General features: G+C 40.2%; 1 non-coding gene across 1 annotated transcript; it reads right to left on the bottom strand.

The window, feature by feature from the left end:
* Positions 1-7,520: 7,520 nt before the first annotated feature.
* LOC120087388 lies at positions 7,521-7,623 on the bottom strand. The gene has a single exon (XR_005484524.1). It is a non-coding gene; the product is annotated as a small nucleolar RNA R71 (small nucleolar RNA).
* Positions 7,624-7,891: the final 268 nt, after the last annotated feature.

Below are 7,891 nucleotides of genomic sequence, written 5' to 3'. Positions count from 1 at the left end.
AACCAATCAACAGTGCAATAACCTTTCACAGATCGCTCATAAGTACAACTGGGCCAATAACCATTATGCCCTTGTAGTTACATCTAACTCTTTAAGTACCACTGATCCCTATAATAAACATAAGTCATAGTCCTACTATGACTTAGTCCTTTCTTCCAAAGAGAAGCTGTGGCTACTATTTCAAGCCCTAGAGTCAGCCCTTACGGGAGCAATCTATATACTTACCTCTGCTTTGGGAAGAAGTGAATTCCATCTTGTGTAACTAAGTTCCCAGCTCCCAAATCAGACAAGTCCCTAAAAAGGTAGGCATGTTGAGTTGGCAATCTGGTCACTCTCACCCATACTAATCAAAGGGCCGCCCTCAAAGGCAGGAATTCCTAAAACACTCAGGATTGAGGTCATGTCACTTATGGTTGTTTAGGTGAGATGTAAGTCTCTAGTATCAACGCCGTTATATACAGAGACGAATCATCTCATGGTTCAGTTTTATACAAACTCTTTATATAGGACACCCCCACTCACATGTCTCCACATGAATGGTTAGGATCTACCATCTGTAGTAGTTCACAACACTTACAAACCTCTACAAAGCGGGCCGTATCCTAGTGTCACCAGGATCAGGTATCCCACCTTAATCCTTATACTGCAAACCTATTTAGGTTATCACTTAAGGTATGATCCACTTGTATATCTCATATACATGCTTAAGTTTACATACGATAAACATGGAGCTTTGTTTATTGGATATGAGTAAATTCCAAAATGAAATAACGTTTATTTTATTCATAACAATGTGTATAATTACAAACAACGAGACTCCGAGAGAATTAGGACACCAATCCCAACAATCTATCACTTGTCCTAATGCCTCGGGAGACTAATGTACAATACAAGAAAAAATACATGTACAATATACAATAAACAAGGGCATACCCCAGTATCATCTCCCTTTTGCCCTAGACAAGATGCCGCATGTCCCGGCAAACCCCGACCTCCAGGTGACCCTCGAACACTTTAGCCGTGAGAGCCATTGTAAAGGGATCAACAATGTTGTGCTCCGACGCGATCTTTGTGACTAGCACATCATCGCAATGCACAATCTCCTTGAGCAAGTAGTATTTGTCGCTCTATATGCTTTCCTTGACGATGACTCCGAGGCTTCTTTGAATTTGCTACAGCCCCGCTGTTATCACAATAGAGAGTGATAGGCAAATCCATATTTGGAACAACTTCCAAATCTGTAAGGAATTTCCTCAGCCAAATAGCCTCCTTAGCTACTTCACAAGCGGTTATCTATTCGACTTCCATAGTGGAGTCCACGATGTATCCTTGCTTGATGCTTCGTCATACTACAGGCCCTCCATTCAAAGTGAAAACTGACCCCGATGTTGATTTACAAGAATCTCCATTGGTTTGAAAGTCAGAGTCTGTGTATTCTGTAAGGATCATATCCTTATCTCCATACACAAGCATGTAGTCCCTCGTTCTCTGAAGATACTTGAGGATCGTCTTGACCACCGTACAGTGATCAAATCCTGGATTGGACTAATACTGACTGACAATCCTTACTGTATAGCAAATGTCTGGTCTAGTATGCATACATCAAGCTTTCTACAACTGAAGTATAGGGAATCTCTCTCATCTTCTCAACCTCTTAAGGTGTCTTAGGACATTGATCCTTGGAAAAAATGATTCTATGCCTGAAGGGTAACAAACCCCTCTTGAAATCCTGCATCATATACCTGATCAACACTTGATCGATGTACGATGCCTGAGACAAGGTTAACATTTTATTCTTACGATCCCGAATGATCTGGATCCCCAGAACATACTGTGCCTCACTCAAATATTTCATTTGGAACTGGGCAACTAGTCACTTCTTAATGTTAGTCAGATACCTTACATCATTCCCAATGAGTAGGATATCATCCACATGCAGTACCAGGAAAGCTACTGAGTTATTGATGATCTTCTTGTAAACACAAGGCTCATCAACGTTTTGGTCAAAGCCAAACAACTTGACCGCATTGTAAAATCTAATGTTCCATGATCTAGATGCTTGTTTCAGCCCATAAATGGACCTATTAAGCTTGCAAACTCTTTGCTTTTGATCTGGAACTACGAACCTCTTTAGTTAAGTCATATAGATGGTCTCCTCAAGATTACCAAGAAACACAGTCTTGACGTCCATTTGTCATATCTCATAATCATAAAATGTGGCTATAGACAAGAGTATCCTGATAGACTTGAGCATGACAATAGGTGAGAAAGTTTCCTCATAGTCATCCCCCTCAACCTGGGTATAACCCTTTGCCATGAGTCGAGCCTTAAAGGTTTGTACCTTTCCATCTACACCTCTCTTTCACTTATAGATCCACTTACACCCAATAGGTCTTACCCCATCAGGCGGATCTACGAGCTCCCAGACATTATTGAAGTACATAGACTCCATTTCCTGGTTCATGACTTTACTCCATTCATCTTTGTCAACATCCTCCATTGCTTTCTTAAAAGACAATGGATCCTCGACCCTATCATTAGAAATGACGTTTTGGGCTTCAATCAAACCCATGTAGCAATTTGGTGGGTTCATAACCCTCCCACTATGTCGAGACAGTCTCAACTCTTGAGCTGGTTGACTAGATGTACCGACCTCCAAAACTCTTGTTGATTTGTTAGTCTGTTCACTCTTGTTAAACCCTCAGTAGTCTCAGTCTCACTAGAAATCTCATGTAAAACAAGCTTACTTCGTGGCTTATTTCCTCATATGGTTTTCTTCTAAGAAGATAGCATTTGTAGAAATAAACACTTTATTCTCACTCGGATCATAGAAGTATCTACCTCTCGTTTCCTTGGGGGTAGCTTACAAAGAGGCAAACTTTCCAACGTGGTTCTAACTTCTTCGGGTTAGTCACAAGCACATGTGTCGGATAGCCCCAAATCAGTGGCGTAAACTACCTTTACGGCCTCTCTACATCTTAAAAGGTGTTTCAGAAATACTTTTCGAGGGAACGTTGTTCAGGATGTAGCATGCAGTCTCCACTGCAAAACCCCAAAATGAGTCTAGAAGATGAGCATAACTCATCATAGATCGGAAAATGTCCAACAAGGTTCTGTTTCTCCTTTCTGATACACCATTTTGCTGAGGTGTACCTAGGGTCGAGAGTTGGGATGCAATCCCATGTTCTATCATATAGTTATGGAATTGGAGATCCATATACTCTCCACCACGATCAGATCATAGTGTTTTTATCTTCTTACCTAACAAGTTTTCAACTTCAGCCTTATACTCCTTGAACTTGTCAAGGGCTTCAGACTTACGTTGTATTAGGTAGAGATACCCGTACCTTGAATAATCATCTATGAAAGAGATGAAATATTCATACCCACCTTGAGCCCTAACACTCATGGGACCACAGAGGTCATAATGTACAAGCTTCAAGGCTTTTTAGGCTCTGTAACCTTTTCCAGTAAAAGGTCGTTTGGTTATCTTGCCTTCGAGGCATGATTCACACATCGAAAAGGAGTTTTATTCTAAACTCTTTAGAAGTCCACTTTTCACTAACTGCTCAATCCTATTGAGATTGATGTGACCTAATCTTAGATGCCAAAGATGGGCATTTTCCTTAGGAGAAACTTCTAGTCTTTTAGCTGTTGTTGCCATACTGAACATTTCAGTGTTAAACAAAGATGTATGACTAACGACCTTAGTACATATAAGTTACTTTCCATCGAACAAAAACCAATCTCCATTCCATTCTTGAAAATAAACACTTTATTCTCAGAAAAGGAGACGGTATACTCTTGTTCAATGAGACAAGAAACCGAGATTAAGTTCCTCTTAATATGAAGAACTACGAAAACATTATCCAGTAATAAATAACATTTCTTGTCTAAAAATAACTTCAGCCTGCCTACAACAATAGCTGAAACAACCTCACCAGTGTCGACTTTAAGAGTCATCTCTCCTTGTGGCAATGTTTACCAGGAACTGAATCCTTGGTAAGTGGAACTGACATGGTTAGTAGCACCCGAATTTAGGATCCGGGTAGAATTATCATTCTCTACCAAACACGTCTCCAAAACCAATAAATCAAATTTACTATCTTTAGACATCCCCCTCTTTTAGAGAGTAGTGGGATCTGTATCAGAATCTAAATAAGCCAAGGTGCATTTCAGAGAACACTTCTGTTCCATGAACCTCTACAGAGTCGGCAACAATTGCTTCCTCTTCCTGGAGTTTAACTTGGGAACTGACATTACTAGTTTTGTCATCTATCCCTTTGTGCTCGAAAAGTAAGAACTGACGTTTAAACAATTCTTGCAATGAGTCCATGATCTTACTACAATGACCATGTTCTTAACCTTTTTGGCCAAAACATCAGGTATGTTAGCCAAAATGTGAAGTCGGGCTAATGAATTAGCCTTCATCCACACCTCATATGCATTGCGAACACTTCGCAGTGCATCAAGGGTCAAGACTTAAGGACACTCCTCAACCATGAAAAATTCGAGGTCATTTGCCACGAAAAAATGTTTAACAAGACTCTTTCTACTGTATGTAATTGGTCAAATTTGAGGCATTAAATGGAAATACTAACGAGTTGCTGAAAACAAATAACACATTGACCTACGTTAGATTTTAAGCAAATACCCATTGAAAAACAAATACAACATCTAATAAGGTTTAGAAAAACAACATGAACCCCATGTGACATCTAGTTTCCCAATGACGCTTCAAAGGTTTAGGACAAAAGTCGCCGAAGGGAGGTCAATTATCCCTCCTTTGAATTGAGAAATTCTCAACTAGTCATTAATACCAGAACAACTCTTGCTCCTGTAATGACTAGCCATCATTGATTTGGTCAAGAGATCATTAACTTACTTAACAATCTCCCGTAAGTGTGACCCGCCATTTTAGGCCCTAGAGATCTGCCTCAAGCATCCAATCCGAAGGGAAAAAATCCGATTGGGGCAAAACCTAAAGTGACCCTATCCATTTTTGGAGTTCACATTGATCTTGACCAACTTCACAAAACCCATTAGAAGGGGGACACACTAAAGATGCCACACGGGAGTACAGAATGATTTCACGGTGTGAACCAGTGATAGAGACCATAGGACGTGTTTACACAAACCCTTCCCCTACTTACTATAAACACTCTCTCCGTTCACCTTGATATTGACACATGTAAACACCATTCGAAGGGGGATGCTCCCAGGGTACTGATAACTTGTAGAAATACAAGTTATTGTGGCTTTTAAGTTGGAACAATTAAGGTTTTTAATGATAAATTCTCCTCATTTTTAGAAGAAATGCATGGAATTACTCAAACATTAGCAAACTCATGCAAAAGAATGTTTATTACTAAAATACTACGACACTAAGTATTATGTTGCAGGATTTCAACAAGAGGCTAACGCATGATTAAGAAGTGTCGCAGGTAAGGTCTAACGCATGGGCCATTTGTCGGAGGGATTCAATGCAAGGAAGATTCATTGATTCTGGTTGTTTATATCAGATCACCACTTGCAAGCATGGGCACCTACAGCAGACGAATTCTGAAAAGCATCTGAATGTCAGGTGGCTGACCAGGGCATGGACTTTAATGCTGCCCATCATCAAGCTGGAGAAGACCAACGCCTATAAATAGAAGAAATCCCTCTAGAGTTCGAAGCTTAGAAAATTTCAAGTTTTCACTCTCAGTATTAGCTTAGTCGTAGTTTTAGATCTTTAGAGCTATGCTGTGGTGCCAAGAAGAGCAGAAGGGAAGAGAACCACCATCACCGCCGATCAAGGAGAGGAGGAAGCCGAGCTTGAGAGAGACACTTCGTCCAATTCTTATACAAGTGATTGTACACAACTAGAATTGAGCCAAAGAGGACAAGAGATTGTACTCTACGACTTGACTCATTTCCTTTCATCTTATTTATCGCTTTCATCCTTTCATCTGATTAAGTATTGCTTTTGTAAAGACAATNATTTATCGCTTTCATCCTTTCATCTGATTAAGTATTGCTTTTGTAAAGACAATCTGCTTCTTTATAAATTCACATATTTGATCTATCACACTTTGCCATTGTTTATTTCTTGTTTATGTTGGATGCATCTATACTTCATGCAAAATTTCATTTCAAACGCTTAAGCCAACTAAAAGTGGTAAAAACATCTTTAGCTTAGACTATTCGAGAGAATAAATAACCCAGCATCAAGTAGAACGCCTAGTACATCTAGAGATAGACTTACTAGTATTTATTGCATCATGTGTTTGACGCATGCATCCTAGAGATAGGTTTTGTATGTCATTCGCATTGAGAAGTGTCGAATAGAGTCTAACGCATAAACAAAGATAAACAAATCATCTCATTCATCACATTCTAGTTCGTGTACATTCATCTTAGATCGACGCATACCACTTGCAATAAAATCCATTTCCACACAACATCATTCTCTACTCAACCCTTTTGTATCTTCTTGCACACACACACACCTTAGTGTACATAACACATTTCTCCATACATTTAGGATATCCCTACAATAGTTACAATGCAAGATCTGCGTTAGCTTAATCTGAATCCTTGAGTTCGACCCTGGACTTACCAGGAACCTATATTGGATTTATACTTGGGTCTGATTTAGGAAAACTTGAACGTCAATAGAGGAGTGTCACGCGTTCTGTTGCACATCTCTAACGCATCAACGCATTACGAATACATCAACACATCAAAGTACCAGTGCATCATTCATACTTATTTTTCCAAATTATTTTATACAATACACTTCTAGCTCGAATTACGCTAGCAATGAACAAGTTTTTGGCGCCGTTGCCGGGGATTCAGCAACAAAACTAACCAGAAATTTTGCTTGTATCTTTTGTAGGAACACTTCAGCTGAGAGAGTATTACGAGCTAAGCCTAAGCTTGTAAACGTTTATGAGTAGGGAGAGCACTCCTACACTTGTATACGACCCCGAAGTTGAAAGGACCTTCCAACGAAGAAATCGATCTAATCGTCGTCGAAGGTTAAGGCAATAACTTCTCAGACAACAAAACAGAAAACAAGAAATGGCAGACGAACAGGCAAATCAGAACTTAGCTCAACAACTGGCCCACGCTGTGCAAAATCCTATCCTAATGGCGAACAGTAGTACGCATCCCATGAGGGAGTATGCATCTTCTGTATTGTATGATTTCTCACTAGGGATCATATACCCAACGCCAGATGGGACAAGATTCGAAATGAAATCTATAATGCTACAAATGCTCCAAACTGCTGGAAAATTTGGGGGTGGTCGTGGAGAAGATCCTCACACCCATATGAAACGTTTCCTGGAAACATGTAACTCATTTGTGATTCTTGGAATCACCCCAGAAGCGATTAGGCTATCTTTGTTCCCATTATTTGCGTGATGACGCAAAGCAATGGGTAAGCTCTCTAGAGCCTGGTGAGATCACAACCTGGGAGAAGTTGGTGGAGAAATTCATGCAAAAATACTTCCCACCCACCACCAACGCAAGGAGGTGTCGAGAGATCATGAACTTCGAGCAAGAAGAAGCTGAAACCTTGAGCGCCGCATGGGAGCGTTTTAAGGGATTAGTAAAAAATTGCCCGAACCATGGATTACCACTAACCATCCAGATGGAGACTTTTTATGGTGGATTGAACAGAGCATCTCAGATGGCAGCTGACACAGCTGCAACCGGTGGTATTATGGATAAATCTTATACTGAAGCTAAGAAAATATTAGACCGCATAGCTAAGCACAACATGGAATTGGTGGACGATACTTATGACGCAAGAGCCGACAGGAAGAGGCGATCTCAGAATGTGAATTCTATCGATTCCAACGTGCCACACCTCTGCACAAGTCTACTATGAATAAACCTTTTG

Source organism: Benincasa hispida, chromosome 9 (genome assembly GCF_009727055.1).
Source record: "Benincasa hispida cultivar B227 chromosome 9, ASM972705v1, whole genome shotgun sequence".
NCBI classification, from domain to species: Eukaryota; Viridiplantae; Streptophyta; class Magnoliopsida; order Cucurbitales; family Cucurbitaceae; genus Benincasa; species Benincasa hispida.
The sequence above is the reverse complement of the archived record's forward strand: the minus strand, read 5'-3'. Positions and strand labels throughout refer to the sequence as shown.